This window comes from Meleagris gallopavo, chromosome 12 (genome assembly GCF_905368555.1).
Source record: "Meleagris gallopavo chromosome 12, MGAL_WU_HG_1.1, whole genome shotgun sequence".
In the NCBI taxonomy this organism is placed as follows: domain Eukaryota; kingdom Metazoa; phylum Chordata; class Aves; order Galliformes; family Phasianidae; genus Meleagris; species Meleagris gallopavo.
The window spans coordinates 15,351,693-15,370,013 of NC_139415.1; the positions used below are offsets into that span (position 1 = coordinate 15,351,693).

Below are 18,321 nucleotides of genomic sequence, written 5' to 3' on the forward strand. Positions count from 1 at the left end.
GTTTAACATGTGATAAACCCTAAATTAGAGAATATTCTGAGCTGGAAGGGACATATAAGTATTATTGAGCTAGATCCTAACAGGGAGTCCAATCCCTCTCAAAACCAATGTGCCATATGATGGATAAATATATTTGCTCCTTTTCCCTTTACAATGCTCTCAACTTTGGATATTGGACTTCACTGAAAATCAAGAAAATGAATGTAAAGTGAGATGCATAGAACTGTAATTTCTGCTTAGGTAAGTTATGCCCTTCTAAATAAACAAAGATGATTGCCTAGGGTTTGCTTAAACTCCTTAATATAACATCTATGGACCATATGTGACCACATGTGGTATAAATAAAATGGAAGTATAATAGAAAAAGAGATAAACGTATAATTAAAAACAGCATAACAAACACTTGTGCTCATTCATTTTAATGACTGCATTCTCCAGTTTATAGAGCAGTTGCAGATCCATGCTGTAATAGCTGTGTTGACCACACGCCATAAAATACATCAGTGTAGGCTGGGTCCAAATTATTCAATACTTGTAATAAATCTATCCCATTAACTAGATAAATATGCATAAGCAACAACTCTGGTGATAATGTTGGAAAGTGACACGTTGTTATTTAGTTATGCTAGCTAGAGGGAACCCACTAGTAATTACTATTGTCTTTTACTAAGAAACAAACAAACAAAAAAATTAGTTTAGCTTTTAACATCTCGTAACTATTTATTTCCTTCCGTTATCTGTAATTTGAACTGAAAAAAAAAATAAAAAATTGTGGCCTTGAGAGCTTCAATTCTGATTACTTTTTTGTAAGCCTAGTAAAAGGCATCAGTCATACCATTTATTTATGAAAATGAATCTTCATATATTGAAGGTCAATTTTAGTTGAACTAATATAATCAGTAGAAGTCAAGGTTCCTTTACCATTAAAATTGTCTGTGCTAGGAGTCTTTTGATATTCTGTGCTTAACCTTGAATCATGCTATGTACGTTGTGTGAAGGGAGGATAGTGAATTCACGTTACAGTATAATGACTGTGTCATTGTGGCCTTGATTTTAAGCTGGGCAAAGCAAATATCCAATAAGTATAAGACTTTTTAAAATTATTTGAAATTAATACAGTCTTGAAGTACTTCCTCTAACCTCAACATAAGCAGCAGGTCACTTTATGTCTTCAAACAGGTTGTAGTTACAGTTTTATGAAATATTTATCATCACTCTTGAATATATTTCTTAAAGTTGAAAGATGGTTACACATAACTAGAGCAAGTATTGGTATTGAAAAACACTTTGAGGTTTGCACAGACGAAATCACACGATAATTAAATATTTACCGCAGTCTGCGATCAAAACACTCTCACCACTACAGGCTGGCTGGCTCTTGCAGGTGTACAGCTCTGCATTACCACACCGAAAGCTGTCACGCTGGGCCAGCCGTTTTAAGAGGAGGATTTGTGTAAGCAGTTTGCTACTCACAGTTTGAGCACGAGAAGTGGCACTCAGAATGCCCTGCTTCTGTCATCTCAGCTGAGAGGAGTGTGAACCGAGAGTGTGCGGGCTGCTTTGTGAGGACTAGAAGGGCAAAGCTTGTCAGAAGATACACTGGCTAAGGAGCTTACAGATTATGCCTTCAGAAGGTGCATTCCACTTGGAAAAAGGGAATGGAATAGCATTAGGCAGAAAATTGTGTTCTTTTGTAAAGATGCAAGATATACGCCTGAGATCTAGGTGTCGCGGTTATAGGCTACAGTTCCCTTTGGACAGAGCATGCCTAAACTTGAGCTTTATTTTCTTTAGTGTCTGAATGGATTAAATGCACGTGCCTTCAAGCCCATACTTCATGACCTCTGGAGTACTGTGGAACAGAATGTGGTTGTCCCATTGTTTTTAAGTAAAGTGCAGAAAAGTAGTCTACAACCGTCTGTCCCTTCTAGCCCATGGTGCTACGAAGGAAACATGGAACAGAAGAGGTGGTGAGAAGCTGCTTCTTGGAAGATGATGCTGTGTGCAGCAAGATGCTAAAGGATACTTCAGCTAGCTGTGACCTGAAGGCAATGTACAAGTCAAAACCACTCTGAATTCAATTATAAAAGTCTCTCAGACCTGCGCTTCACTTAGTAAACTAACCACAGTACCAAAATCATCACTTACAGAGAAATACATTTTTGAGAAATGCTCTCTGATGTTTTTAGTATTCAGATGAATCAGTAACTAAATCATTTCTCTAAGTAGATAACATGGTACTTGAAAGATAGTCAATGCATTTAAGTGCTTTGCTAAGTAGATGGCAAGGATGTGCGCTCAGGGGCAGGATTTTCTAGATTCAATTCTGGCAATGAAGATGGCAGTGCAGTTTTGTTCTTGTTCTGCAGCTCCAGAAGATATGAGTCTGAGAGCTCTGCTTAATTTGCTTCTGAAGCCTTCTGTCTCACTACCTTTTCCTATTTTAGTTCTGCTGTAAAATAGGTATTTGATCATTTGCAATGAGGAATGAAGATGATAATCAATATGATGCTGCCAACCTCAGATCAGGGAAGGGTCAGGCTGGATGGAGTCTGTAAAAGAAGGATGTTGACCTGAAAGCAGTAGGCAGGCCAGAGCTCTTCACAAACATGAGTGCCTACTCATTTTGAAAAAAGAGGCTTGATTAAAGAATACATTTAAATGAGTTGGCACAGAGTTGTGTTAAAAACATCACACACAAAACTAACCCAAGAAAGAAGCAGTGCAGATTTACAGCAGCGTTGCATCACTTACTCCAGTGAAATGATTTCGATCTGTGTAAATGAAATTAGATTGAGGCGTGAGCCTTATCGCTCCAGAGCTGGCTATCTGGAGAAGACTTAAAACATCTATTTTGTGTTTCTAAAGCAGTTCTGCACCAAGATAGAGTATGAAGAATTTACTTGCCGAAAGATCAGGAGAAAAGATGTACAATGGGGAGTGAAAGGTAAATATAAAAATAATCAAGGATGCACAGGCTGGAAGGGTCTTTCTATTCATGACCATTCTGTTCCAGCAAAAGTAATTTTTAACCTGTGGATGTTTTTTTTTTTGTTCTGTATTTTCAATAATTCTGTCCCTTTGGACGAAATTGCTAACTAGAAGCAAAGCATGTTCTGAATTTTGTGTTCATTATTCAGTTCTGTATTTTAACTTTATTTTCAAAAGTTCAAGTCCAATGAGAGGTCAGAAGAAATTTTAACTGGAAAGTCTATGCCAGCAAGCAAAATCTCCTAGTAATATTGTGCATATCTGCATAACATAAACTCTTTAAAACCGTGTTCCAAAATACTTGAGATTGATTTGTTTTTCCAGAATATCTCTGCTGAAGAAGAAGCAATGTCAGGCAAGTCTATAAATAGAACAGTACAGTATGAACTTTTGAACTGTGAAATCTGGGGGATGTAATCTTCCTGCTAAACAGAGGCTTACAGCAGATATTAAAAGCTCTGATAGGAGCTATACCAGTGTTTGAGCTGTCCGTTAGAGGAAGGAAAATTGTGAACTGCTGTTTGCGCAGTGCAGCAATGCATTAGAGTTAAGGTTGCTTCAGAATCACTCCTGCTGGCTGAACAAGTTAGTTTGGCTGTTTTGTGTGTGTGTGTGTGCTTGTGTATGAACATAATGTGACCAAGTGGCTTACCAGCATTAAACGTCTTCATACTGAAGTGAAATAAAAATATATTTGGAGTGAAAGCAGTTAATTTAGATCACATAATGCAATTTTTAAGTGACAGGTTTGGTGGGATAATCAGACTACATGGCTGTTAGTGATGCTGTTAGTGGAGAAATGCTGATTTTTATCAGATAAGGGTCTGACCCATGGAAAGGGCCACATGAAAGAGTTTACTGCAGTTTCCTGCTGCTAAATTTCTGCCTGTCACACTTGGAGCACACACACAGGGCTGTGTCCTCTTCTGCACAAGAAGTAACTGGAAAGAAACATCACTTCCCAGTGTAACTGTTACACAATAAATTAACATCCATGTCACCACCAAACCCTCATAGCAGTTGTGCTGTATGAAGAAGCTGCTTTCCAGAGACACAGGTGTGCAGCCCAAGCACTTTGTGAGGGAAGGAACCCACGCCCCTCAGCTTGCAACAGACCTCAGCTGCTCATAACATGGAGGGAGAGGCATTTTTAATGCTTTGTGGTTTTTTTTTTCTTTCTTTCTTTTTTTTTTTCTGGTAGTACTCACAGGCTTGGGTTGGTGTAACCACTGGGGGTTTCAAGCGGCTGCAAACTTTCTTTTGAAATGGCGATCAGGAAAATGCAAACTCCTTGACTTGACTTTAGGAACTGGGATTTTAAGGAAAGCTGCTGAGAGTTGCAGCTTTCAGATACTGAAGAAAATGGAGGCGGCAGGTAATGACAAGGGATGCCGTGACCGAATGGGAGAGGAGTGCCTCTAAACAAGGATTGGCCAGCCAGCAGCAACTCTGCCTGCCCTCACAGCCGCCATTTTGTTGGGCTTTCAGCCATAGCTGCTGCCCTGCCATAAAAGAGCGGGAAAAAAGATGCTGAGGTGCGGCTGCTGGAAAGCTGCATTGCTGCGGTGGTCCCTCATCAGTGCCAGCAGCTGTGAGCCTTCAGCAGGACCTTGATGGGGCTCAGCTGCTATAGCCTTGCTTCAGCCTTTATCATGAGGATTCATGAGTGATTTGGGGGAGATGGTTCTGCAATACTTGGTCCTGTGTGAGTGATGTGTTGATCAGAAGGCAACAGATCTGTAAGTAAGCTAAGCGCTGCTATGATGTGATTCTTTGTTCCTTATTGTCTGTGTGTGGTGGGTTGACTGCTTCAGAGCTACTGCTGAGTCCTCTGAGGAGGATGAACTGGGGTTGTTGCTGAGAGCTTTCCCAAAGCCAGCATCAGTTCTGGGTGCTCTGTTCCTCGAGTTACTGGTTTTTGTTTGTGAAAATTGCTCAGTGTGGTGGTGGGGAGAATTCAAACCTGCAATACCACCATTCAGTTGGCTAGAGATAGAGTTATGTCTTAATGAGGGTTTCTTTCCTCTCTTGTACGGATGCTTGAGTTGTGTCTTCCTTCGGTTTCTCTGAGGTTGGTGCTGTGGGAGATGGTGGTGTTTGCAGTGACTTTGTGGCATGGAGGTATACGATGTGCAGGTAGTGAATGCATGCACTGCCCATGAGGGCTATGAGCTACAATAGTTCATGGATCTTTTGTAAGACGGGTTTGTTGGTGTGGTTCCTCAAACTTGTCCTTTGTATCTGAAAACTGAACTACTTTGATGAAGGCCAGGATGAGAAAGACTTTGCCCTTCCTTGAGTAGGTGGACAAGGCAGAGGGAACTTCTGTCTGGTACAGCCATGGCCTCCGGGTCCTGAATCTACTTGGTGGACTATGAGTAGAAAACAAGACAGATGTTATTCTAGCATGGTTAAACTCTGGAAGTTAGTACAGATTTCACAAATCTTCTCTGAAATATAGCTCCTAAAACTGACTGTTGTTCTCTCTAATGAATACGCGGTATAAATTTCTAGAGACAGGCGTTTCACTTACTTTTCTTCTGCAGATAGACTAATGTATTGATTTTTTTTTTTTTTGCCATTTTTCTTTTTAAACTCGAAGGAAAAAATTCAAATAAAACCTAATTATGTCTTTCTGTTTCTGAACAGTTTGGGAAATTGCATAGCAATCAATATTAAGTACATTTTATGCCAATTTAAAAACATATTCTGTCTAGATATGTGCTTGATAGAGCTCTGATTTTTGAGTAATTTAGGTTGAAAAGTAGGATAATGTGGATTTTCCAATTAGCTTATGTTAAGTCACTGTTCGTCCACCTACATTTTTTTTTTTTAATAGCTTGGTTTTTAAAAGCATGGGTGTCTGTGTCCAGGGGAGTCGAATAAAAAGGAAGATAATCTTTTCAGAAGGATGAAAGACAAGTGGATTAACGCAGAGTTGGAATTTTTGTGAGAAATTCAGACACGCAGTCTAGTGCTGCAGGGAGAGCTTCTGCTTGTGAAACTGTCACTTGTTAATTAAGTTAATGTCTACGGTGCTCTGAAAATATAAAACACTATGTAAGTGCTAAGTATTATTATTCATGATGCCAATTTTGACAGGTTTACTGGAATAAGCTCTGCAATACAATATAAGTTAATGTTCTAATGCTTTACTCATTTGCAATGAAACTTAAAAATGAGAAAGTAAGAATCAAAAACCAGCCAAGGCTGGCAAACTAACTGGAGTCCCTCATTTAGTGTTCTCCACAAGCGCTTTCTGGAAATAAAGTTAAGTAGAAGGTAACGTGGAGCCAGTTGCCATCTTCTAGAGCTCTGCAGGGAAAACATCAGGTGTATGGTGGGCTGCATTGGCTTATTGTGACTTTTAGTTTTCCTGTTACGAGATGGTTGGTCCCAAGTAGCTGTAACACAAAGTGTTGTGGCCATATGGCTGGTGTGTCCCTTCTGTCACCAACAGACTCAATCCTGTCACAGACTGCAAAAGGGGAATGGGGTAAGATGTCAGTCCTATGTAGCTGAAGAGTGCTTTCCTCCTCTAAGGGAAATCCCCACTGGCCAATTAATTTGGTTTGTGGCCTAAGTCTCTGTTGTCCTAGAGGGGCTGCAAAAGGGAGAATATTTTTGGAGTGGCCTGCACTGGTATTAGTACCTGAGCAGATACGGAGAGCTGGTCAGTAGTCTTTTATACAGGTACAGAAAAAGTGAATACGTTATCTTTCACAGTTGACTGGGTACTTGTAGTTTGCATGTCATTTGGATACAGAAGCATATTTGTAAGTAGATATCCTAGTAAACAGAATAATTTTCTCAATGTCTTGGGCATGTTTCCTTTAACTATAGGCAACACTCTTTCTGTGAGTAAAGCTATCAAGGCTGACCTGTGCAGGGGACATGCTAATCTTCAGATGTTATTCTTGGGTGTACTTGAAATTATTTTCCATTACCAGGCTTAATTTTCTCCTGTCTTGATGACTTCAAAATGGTGTAAAACTGTGTGAAATGTAGAATTAAATACAAAATTAAAAACTTACGACCTCATGCATATATTTCTTTCTGTGTATTCTATTTTAACCATAGTTCTGTATTTCCTGGGAAGTCCACTCCAGATGATCTACCAGTGTAGGCAAAGCAAGGATCTCTGTTTAGTTTAATTGCAACTGGGAAAGTTCATTTATTATTTTGTATTTTGTTTTGGATCTGCTAATGTGTTGAGTGTGCATGTCCACACACACACCTACACTCAATGGTTCCAGCCATATGAGACCAGCCTCTTCACTACTTAATTAAATTCATTTACTGACTGGCAGACGCACCGCTTTTCAGTGCCATGTGTCCTGGTTGTGCTGGGAGACCTTCGGGGCTGGTTCTGCTGTATGCTAGGGACAAAATTATTGTGAACTCCTTTGATAAGTACTTTAGTATTGTACTGAATTAGTCAAGCACTACAAGCACTATTAGGAGAGGAGGATGTTGTGATTATTTGTGGGTGGGCTGGTGATGATCTAGTTCAAGAATAACAGCAGCAAGGGAGGTGTATGTTAATAAAGTCATTTTCTTGCTGTTTAATATATCTTCAGTTTTCAACCTCACAGTTGATCTTGATCAAAGATTGTCTGAATCCAGCCATGACTCTGTCCTTTCTCGTGGATCCAGAAAAATAAAAGTAGTACTTTCTTTTCTATCTATATTGGAAAATGTTGTGATATGAGAATATCATACTCATAATGTGATGAGTCTCTTACCTGGTAGGAAAGGCTGTCTAGAATTAAGTGCTTTGACAGTTGAAAGCATCAATGATTACTGCCCTCCTATGCAGGTAGATAATGAGGAATGGTAGCTTTGGTGGGAAGATCTACCAGTTCACTCAATTTTCTTGCTTGCCAGACAGCAGTCAGCTGTTACTGAGTAAAATACTCTTGAAGCATCTTAATGTGGCAACTTGAAATGTCTGCTGCTCAGACTGTGAACTAAGAGAGGGGTTTCTGCCCTGTTCCCCTTTGAGCTGACTCATTTTTTGTTACCCAGGAATCTCCTGAGTCAGTTTCCTGTTTATGGAGTGACAGTTCAGTGACTTGTAAGTAAAATAGCTTCATGCTATCAAGACTTTGCAGCCTAATCCCTATGCAAAAAAAGAAAGTAAAAGAACACAACAGAAATAAAAAATAAGATTAGACATCAGCAATTGCTGGTATCCTGATATAGCAAGGGGTGATTTAAAAGTCTAGGCAAGATGGCTGTGTTGATACTGGAACTATGAATTTTATGAAGATCTGAATCTTTTGACACTGCCCTCCTCTTCCCTCCCACCCCCCCCCAAAAAAGGGAGGGGGCAAGGCAAGAGAATTGCCTCTTACCCTCTTCTAAAGCGCAGTAATAGGTTGTCATTCTAAAACAGATATATGGATGTACACCTTGGATGCTCTAGTTACTGAATATGGTGCAGCTAGTACATTGACCCTGTCATGAAAGCACAAATAGTCAGAATAGGGTCCTTAAGGCATTGCTGTCTATTATAAATCAGTTAGAATAATTCATGCTATAGATTTCCCAGTGCTGAAAAGCCTTTTATTCAGCAGAGTATAAACATATATCACACCTTATGGAATTTTTTCTTTCTTTTCTTAAAGAATCCTCCAAGAGAGGAACAATGCACAGACAATTCCCTAAAAACCCATTACAAATAGAAGGTGGAATAGAAAGATATTGTTTGGCTCCAGGATCATTTTTACAGCACGAGTCATACCTTTGTTATTAAGTTTGGAGCATGTGTGGAGGAGCTAGCAGTAAGCCTGTATGTAGAGCATACAGGGACTGCGTCTGGACTCGAGCTGAAAATGCAAATAGAACTTTTCTAGTTTGGTTTCTCAACACAAGTTAGAGCAGCTTGCACCAACTGGTAAAGGCTGCAAAGGGCTATTTTGCCAGCTGGGAGGTGCAAGGGTGTAATAATGCTGCTGGCATGCTGCCTGTGCCAGCCACAGGGAGGAGAGTGGCAGAGAAGCCAGTGTGCGTCTCAATGCCATCGAAGAGAGATTTTCCACAAACCAGGCTTAAAGGCAGCTTGTACCACTCGGGAGCGAGGCACTGTGGCTCTAATGTAACCAGAGGCCTGCCATGAAATGTTTACTCCCCATGTAATTTGTATCTTTCTTCTATTTCTGGAACATTTAGAGAGATGTTAAATCCAGTTGATATATGATGAGGAGCTTGCTAATGTGCAGTTCTCTAGGTTCTGATAAATGGCCTTGGGAATGAAGGAGTTAACTGACCATCATCAATTACAGCATCAGAGGGGGTGATTAGGGCTGAAATTGCAGGGAGGTTTTTAATTTAGCCGAGTAGAGGAGACGCCCCCAGCTTAGCCAAGCTCATCAGATCATATACTTCTTACTGCTTCATCCGCTTACCATGCACTGCCACTCAGAGCTATTGTGCATGGAGAGGGCACTGCGCAGGCGTCATGATACGATATTATTCCGTTGTCCAGAAATCCACCCGAGACTTGCTGTCACTTTGCCTGCTGCAGAAGTGCCTATCAGACAAAATTCCCACAAGGACCCCAAATCAGGAATCAATCAGTGAATTATGGAAAGGAAGAAATTACACAGTTTTTAAGCTTAATGTGAAGTAACTTCACATATATTTCCCCCCCCTTCAAAGGAGTCTTGTTGAAGTAGTTGGTCTTGCTGCTAGAAGTAAAGATACAAACAGCTTCATGCGTTAGAATCTGGGATGAATCAGTTGGATATTTGTATTTTGCCTGGATCTAAATGTATTCAACAGATTACGTGTGTGTATATCTGTGTATGGATTTCAATATATAACCAGCTTGTAGTTCTTGATGAGTTTTATTTTGTAAAATAGATTAGTTAGTGGATTTTGAACATTGCCTTTGGAAAAGGACAACAAACTTCAACCCATTGAGAGTTTCCCAAAGGAGGGAAAAGGTGCAGAGGCTTGGGGCACGTTGTAGCCATGGCCACTAGGGAAGAGTCTGGCCCCAGTGCTGCTGGGGAGAGCAGCTGCCTTGTTCCAGGGCCATACTCAGCGAGTCTGATGTGGGGGGGTGACCACTTGATACCTCCTCCTCCCCAGTTCCATCTGCTCTTGTGCAATATTTCTAGTAGAATATGTGGAGTGTTTTGCTGTTCGATGTTAGGGATTCATGGTATTTGTAGGAAGAATTGAAATCAGACATGTTTGTAGAGTAGCCTTCATGTTCTTCTGGGGAAGGGAGGCAAGAAAGAAGGGCTGCAGTTATCCTACAAGAGAGTGGATTGGACTTGAAATGAAATTCACTGAGATGATTGGGCTTTGGAAATTTTTTTTTTTAAAAGTCTTTTGCAGGCTGCTTTCACTCCTGACTCTAGAAAGAAGCCATTTGATTCCACTGAAAACTTAAGAACAACAAGACCAGATCTATGCTGGTGCAGCTTTATTGGAGGAGATGGCAGGGGAAGTAGCGCTAGGCTTTGTAATATTGCAGAACTACAGTCACTAGGGCTGAAGTCTTGCACGTGATCTTGTAATTAAAGACTGTTTCATAGTGTGCAGGTATATGGAGGCAAAACAGTTGCCTGTGACTCATTCAGCTGCATTTTATGTACGGTGTTTGACAAACTATTTTATTTTGATTTTTGTTAATACAGCATTTTGTAATCATGGAGACATTTACCACATAAAATCAGTCACCTCTGTAATCCTAATGAACTTGTAGGTGAAAATAAGAGGCTTCTAAAGGGTATTAGCAATGAGTTGCCATTTTTTCAGTGTGCCCTGATGCTGGGGGAGATTTGGTAGCCTTACCAGCCCACCCTTAGTTTTGAAATGTGTGAGCCTAGCTTTTTCCTTGTTGCAGAAGAATAATCAGACCTAGTCCCAGAAATGGTCTATAATGAAGCAATGGGTATTTTAACTTCAGACTTATCGGTGAGTGATCCTTGCTCCTTAACTGAGCAAATTTCCATTGGTTTTGGAGGAATTATACAAGAAAACAGAGAAGAGCAGGGCTTGATTAAGCCTTGCTGTAATTGAATGCTAATGTTTCTTTCTGATACAGAAGAACTTCGTTTTTCTTTTTTTTTTTGGTTACTAAAACTATCTTACAATGGTTAGTTCCTCTTGTTCAGCAAGACCTGTTTTATTTGTATAAGAAAAATTAGGAAAATCAAACTACCAAACCTGAGAGCAGCCTGTGGGGCTGTGGCTGCTTTGCTTTCTCAGCAAGCTGTGAGCAGCGTCTCTGGCTGCTTCCTCCTACAGTGCTCCTTGCAAAGGTGGAAATGGAGGTCCTTCTGGAGCAGGTGGAACTCAAAACTGTTCCAGCCCTTCTGTCAGTGCTTAAGTTGTGGTAATTTTAGAGCTAAAGGGTTTGGAAGTGCTTTTCATGCTAGTGATGAAGCCTGAATGCTACAGGAATGGCTACAAAACTAGAGCTTAATGCAAAGATTTCAAGCTGTTAAATGATCTGAAGTGGAAGTTAGAGATATTGTGTTTACTGGGCAGTTGGCACACTGCATCCCTCCTGCATGTAAACTTATACTTAGAAATAAAACATGATGCTTTGTTCTACTGTACTGTTGGGAACGGTGTTGAGGGTCCTTCACACTGCCTGAAGCTTGCTTGAGGTTTTGTAGACACTAGCACAGGAGCTCTGGTGTTTGCTGGGACCCAGCGAAGACCCTCCACAAATGCGTCTTTGACAGATCCATGCCATAAGTTGCTACTGGCTGTTTTTCAGCTACTGCTTTTACTGTGGACATCCTTGGTGACCCAGGAGCTATTACATGCTACAGCTCCTGTGTGATGCGTGCAGCAGCTGCTTGTCCAGAGGGATCACGCTTTGTGTTTTGGACTGCAGCTATTTCTATGCTGCTGACTTCTGTGGGAGTTACACTATGGGCCAAAGCTTTTGGAAAGATCTCTGTGCAGATTTTTATTTATTGTACATGTGGGAAAATCTTCCTGGTTCGAACAGACAGTAAATTTTCTGCAGGGGGGACAGAAAATAAAAGAAGCCTTAGCATGCCCCGAAACTGCTCCATAAAGGCAGCTTCAAAGGTGTCTTCCCATAGAGACTTAATATATAGTGAAAAGTAATGCTTAAGCCTCTGAACCAGAACAGCTTCTCATGCAATTTAATTCTGATGTTGAAGCAACAGTATCAACAGCAACATCATTATTAATTAAAAAAAAAAAATAAAGTTATAAAGGAAAAAATCTGTTATCTGAAAATTCTGCAAGCTGCAGAGCTCTTTAATTTGGTAGTAGCTCAAATAAAGAGAGAAACTGTGAGGCGGTGAAGGGCCCTAGCCTGAGCCACACTCTGTTCAGAGGGACCCTTAGCAGGACTTTGGTTCCATTGTAGGATTAGGGCCAATTTTTTTGAAAGGAAAATACTGTTGTTTTTCTCTGAGTGTTCACTGAAGTAATTAATACCTGCTATTTTCTGTGCCGTGATATTAAATATAAATATTCATATCTTCTTATTAGGAAAAATAGACAAGTAACATAGATGTAAATATATGATGCTGTATTTTAATATAAGGTGTATGATGTATTCAATAGTGAACACTGTTGGCTACAGTGAAGTATTATTCCAAACAGTTATTTACTTATCAATATTAGTGAGTAGAGTTTATCTAAAACTGCACACATTTTTTGTTAACTATATAAACAATAATTGCCTGTTTAAGTATTTGCTAAAGTGTTCTTTAAGTCTAAAATCAAGATCACAACTGGATTTCAATAACCTAGTTAATTTACTGTAATTTTGGAATTCTTTCTCTGCATGGAAAGAGAAGTATGAAGAGTAATTTCATCTCCTTATAGTTGATTTAATTTTATGTACTTTTGATGGATTAAGTTACCAGTTAATTGTGGAAAATGCAACAGCGATATTATAAAAATGGTTGAGATAAAACCATTGCTGGCTGCCTTGCATACTATTTTAAAAAATGTTTAACATTATTAATTTTACAATGGCAATTTATAAATGTTAGTTACATCTTTCCATTTTCAGCCCCCCCAATAGATGGTTTTAATCATACTCCTATAGACTATAAAATTATTCTTCATTATGCAAACATTTGTCTCAATTTGTGTAATAATAATGTGATGGAAACACTTTCAGTGCTTTAAAACACATTCTTAATGAAATCCTGCAGACGATGGAGAACTGGTTTGAAAACCAGGGGGGAAAAAAACAGGTGTAATTCTTTGGAATAGCAACAGTAGCTTTATTTCTACAACATTCAATACTGAATATTAGATTATTTCAAACGGCACTGTGAAAGAATGAACGGGAAGCTGTGTGAGCAGTTAGCTCTTTAAATTCGGGTCTTTAGTTACATTACTTTCTCTCTTTAGTTAACACCGACGCTAGATTAAAAGAATTGCTTTCTAGTCAGTAGCATGTTTTGTCAGTCTTTGTGTAGAAGATGTAAACCAACAAACTTCTAATTCCAACATTTCTTAAAATGTTCTAAAGGAGCCTTCTGGGATATGTGGTGCTGTTAGAATTCTGAGAAGTTTAATTTTGAAGTACAATAACAGCACGCTAAAACAGAACAGTCACATAGAAATGGAGAGATCTGAAATTCAGGCTTCTTTCCTATTTGGAATTTAAAGTTTGTGAAGAGGAATACAATGATGGGGATTCCTTGAGTGTTAGATCTAAGTTTTCTGATTTGTTGCTAGTGTCGCAGTATAATTGCAGCTTAAAGTACAATGCTCTTTTGTCAGGAAAAAAAGCAAATGTTAGAAGTTCTAGCAGATAACTTGCAATTAGTTCTTGTTCCTTTTGTGTAGATAGCTTAAAAATGAGGGCAGCTTTGTGTTGTGTTAGGATTCTCGTGCATCTTGTACTGGTTTTAAAACAAACGATTGTTACTGTTGGTTCAGAAACATCAGGATTTTCTGAAATTATTTATGGGATATATACTCCCTACGGATTTGTCTTTTAAAAAAATCTCCAGTGCTTTATTGTTTTATTAAATATATTTACAAGTATATAAAACTCTACAAGCAGAAGTGTTGCCTCAGCCTTTACTATAGCATTGGTGTCCACAGCTACAATTTCAGCCTTAAGCTTAACTTTTTTTTGCAAAGTATGTGGTTTTCATTAAACCTGCAATTAGTATAATTAATAATTATTCACTAATTGAAACGCAGGTTAACAAACTTCCATATGTAAAAATAAAGGGGGGAAAAATGTCATTCATTCACACTGGGCTTTATAAGCCTATAAAACTCTTCAAAGGACTTCAAGATATCAAGCAATCTCTTATTCAGCTAAACCTACCCCCCACCTTCACTCTTACACACACTTAAATACGCAGTATGCTCACAGCTTGGAAAAAAGCAAGAAAAGCCTTAATGGATCACTGACTTTAACCAAAGAGGTAGGTACGTATTCCATATAAATGGTTTCAAAACAATTTTTGTGTTAGTATTAATAATTTTCATCAGATGAAAACAAGCATCCTAATGCTATAGAAAGCAAAGCTTTCAACTGTGGGCTTATTAACATAGCTTTTATTTCAAGCTCAAAACATCTAAAACAATTACACTGGAGCAACTGTGTAATTTGCTCCTTTATCATACAGGTATAGACTTGTAGACAGAGGCAAATAAAGATTTAAGGGTAAAGTGAAGTGCCAAGGTCCAAATTTTGTTCGTCTTTACGCCCGTGAGTAATTAACCCATTTGAACAGATTATGAGACAAATAACATGAATAAAGGTATTCACATGTGCGTAGGCTGCAATACCCAGCTCTAGTTAGAGGCTTCACAACTGATGTAATAAATCAAAGAATAGAATAATTATTTCTCAATTTACCATGACATGGATATCTTGTCATTGCCCTGGTTATATGTACCTTTAAGAAGTGGTAAATGTTCAAGATCTGTTTAAGCACATCAGTGGAACAGTGCTAACACAGCAGGAAATATGACTTGGCTTTTTTAAATAGCAAATCACTTTTCAAGTTATTTGTTTGTACTAGAAACCAAATATTTTCCATCTGGAAATGAAGATCAAAATTTTATGCCCAGGGTACCACTACATAGTTTTAAATGGTTTTTATTTAAATTATTTAAAATATTTTGCTGATGGGGATTAAATGTACACACTTTGAGAAACACTAGAAAAATCCTGTATGTGACTATGAGCTTTGAGCTGTGCATTCATCTGAAGTGCTTATCCCCAGTTTAATTGTTTGTAAATTGCACAAAACGTTATTTGGTTCAGAAAAATACGAAATGAATACAGACTCTCAATGTGTGCTGTTTTCCGCAGCTATTTGGAGTGGCTGCAGTTATAATTCTTTCTGAAATATTTTTTCAAAAAAAAATTATTAGTTGGAAAACATAAAATTGAGCTGAAATTGAACGTTATTCCAAGCTGAGCGCTAAAGCGTTCCCTTGATATCAAACTTTAAAATACAGCTGAGATAGTAACAAGTCATGCACGCATTGTTACTGAGCTGCTCAACAGCAGGCACTGAAATAGCATAGGTTTCAGTTTTGAACTGCTGCCTTTCGAAATCTGTTCTATCTATAGTTTAATATTTGAGTGCTTTCTAGAACGTGATTTAAAGTTTCTCAGGAGAGTATGCCATTTCAATCAGATAATTTTAGAGTATAATTACAAATACTGTTACAGCTCTGTTACCTTTGTCCTTTTTTAAATGGGGCAGAAAATGCAGAGGATAAGACTAATGCATGGATTCGTTTCAGTATATTTTGTATATATTACTGATAAGCATACTTGCATGTGTACAAATGCTTAGAGGTATGTGCTGATTCGTTAAAGTGTTCAATGAAAACTGTTAGAGCTCACCTAGCACAATTTGGCAAGTTTTTTTCTCCTTGCACATTGCTGACAAATATCAAATCCAGCTCAAATAGTAATCAGATATTCAGAATGACTGAAGCAGCATCTTTTCCTGACTTAATCTATCTAAATAGGGTGTTAAAGTCTGAAGACCTCCTGGTACCTTCAGCTTCCCTGCTGACGCTTGCCAGCTTCTTAAAACAATTTTTAAGCTGGGGTTTGGGAAAGGAGGGAGAGAGAGTGAGAGAAGGTATTTTCAATTATAGATGATCAGTGAGAACTATGGTGTGCTGGTCAAGCTTCTCTTAACTCTTGAGGATATCCTTGGTAGTTCAAAACAGTGTTCAAACACTGTAATGTTAGTATGTTAGTGATGCGCGCTGATGGTCGTGGTGGTGGATGTCGCGTTCTATTGAAGTTTTTCAGAATTGTTAACAGGTGATAACCACTACTATAACTGAATCTGCATTCTGCACTAAAAATCTGGGACCACAATACTTATCACATCTAAAGAAATCTACTGCAGTGTCTAAGCAGAGAGCAACAGTTAAATTTAAGTTAATTCTCTATTCTTACTGGGAATGCTTGCAGGCGGCGCTTGTTTATGAACCTGAAACTTGATTCACAGAATGGAAATTACCTAGTAACTAGAGAATAGGTAATATGTTCTACTTAGAAATGCGTGCTAAAAATCAATGCAATAAACTGCTGCTTGTTCATTATCTAACTGGTAAAATATTCTGTGTCAATAGGATTTCATCTGCAGTGGGCAGATCACCCAGGAGAATAAGAGATCTGTTAGTTAATGACTAGATTTTGCTTTGATTCTTAATTTGTGGGTAATAATAAAGAATCTTAACTATTTGTTTTCTGAAAACAGCCTAAATGACTTTAAATGCATACCATAAACTTTTTTTCCTCACCCAGACTGTCAGGATCTCCTTTTTAATTTACAGCTATTTTGAAGTAATCTGGAATAATTTCAGTTATTTGTATTTATAAACATTCAGATTCAAATTTTTGAATCTCCAGAATACTAATTTTTTTTCTCTTGCCAATTCTAATTACTTTTCTCTAATTTTCTGTGAAGTAACTTTAATAAACAAAATGGATCTGATCAAAGTTTTTATTGAGTTACTTCAGTGTATTTGTAACTGTATGGAAATTTCAGGAAAGGCTGAATCTTCAAGCAGACTTCCTTGTAAAGAAATGAAGTGGGTGAACTTGTGCATCAATTGGAATGCCTTTGTAGCACATATATGTTTATTTCTGGGAATGGAGAGTAAAAGGATAGCAAATGTTTAAGGCAGGATTAAGTCTTATATCTAAACAGCACTTAACATTGGCGGGCACTGTCACAGTGAAATAGTAGTACAAGATTTTTTTTAAACTTGTTTTAAATATTCTGCGCGTAAAATAAAACGCATCCATTTCATGTATGCAGTGCTGAATCTGCATCTCATGTACAGACAAAACATCTGATTTAGTTGGCAAAACACTCATTTATTACAGGATGAATGTGTAGCCTAGATCAAAAACCTCACCGTGATTACTTGGCAGCTTTTAACAGTTATCACATTTCTAAGCATGTACTAGAAAACTACTTGGGAGGAGATGTTTGGTGGTAAGATGTGCATAGATACACCCTAGAAACTGATTAATCTGTTTTGTTAATCAAAGGTTTCATCTTCACATTATAGTACAGCCAGATTAGTAAAGCTCTGATGATGGGACGCGATCATTTGCTAAGTAAAGTCAAAATTAATGACAAATAAAATCATGTTCCCTTTGTGGTTATTTCCAGCCAGCTGCATCCAAATATAAAAGAACTATCAAAGAAAGATATCCATTAATTATTAACTCAGAACAACTTCAGAAAGCGCTTCTTAAACCTCCTTTGACATCATTCTGACAGGCTCATAATATTGGAAAGTTGTTGGTAAGAATTGCGTTAAATTCAGCAAGTCACCAATTCTGCCTTGAACAACCACAATTTGAGATGCACTGCAGCGTAGATATGAGCACATGAGGAAAAAGTACCATCTCTAAGAAGTCTGAGTAACATTTACAGCATAACGTGCTGGATAATTCCTTGTGGAACTCTATCTCTGCTGTCAGCGTAATAGAGTTGTCAGCAGTCTAATTGCAAGATGCAATATGTAGGGGGGGGTCATCCAAAAAAGAAATCTCAGTGGAAAGTAACACAAATCAGCTGTCACTACTATAAAGCTGGACCAACCTCTGGCTAAACCATTTAAACCTTCAGATTAATCCCTAGATTCATCTACATGGATTGGATAAAACTCTAGGTTTGACTGCAGACAAAAGAGAAACTTCAAAATGAAGTCTATTGTTTGTGCCCATTAGACAATGCGTTCAGTTAATGATCTGCAACTTGCATTACCCTTGAAACTGTTTTAAAGAGTTAATTGTTGCATCTTTTTCCTTTTCATGCTATTTCCAGCTTTTGTTTCTTAACACATCTTTCTGTC

General features: G+C 38.4%; 1 long non-coding RNA gene across 31 annotated transcripts in view; it reads left to right on the forward strand.

Annotated features, from left to right (window-relative positions):
• The first annotated feature begins 2,731 nt into the window (after positions 1–2,731).
• The window catches only part of LOC109369660 (uncharacterized), a 124,724-nt gene continuing 109,134 nt past the window's right edge, over positions 2,732–18,321 (forward strand). For 21 of the 31 annotated variants that reach the window (XR_014885861.1, XR_014885863.1, XR_014885865.1 and 18 more), the window contains exon 1: positions 4,376–4,730. This is a non-coding gene — a long non-coding RNA (uncharacterized LOC109369660). The other 10 variants (XR_014885843.1, XR_014885844.1, XR_014885845.1 and 7 more) reach the window with 6 other exon arrangements.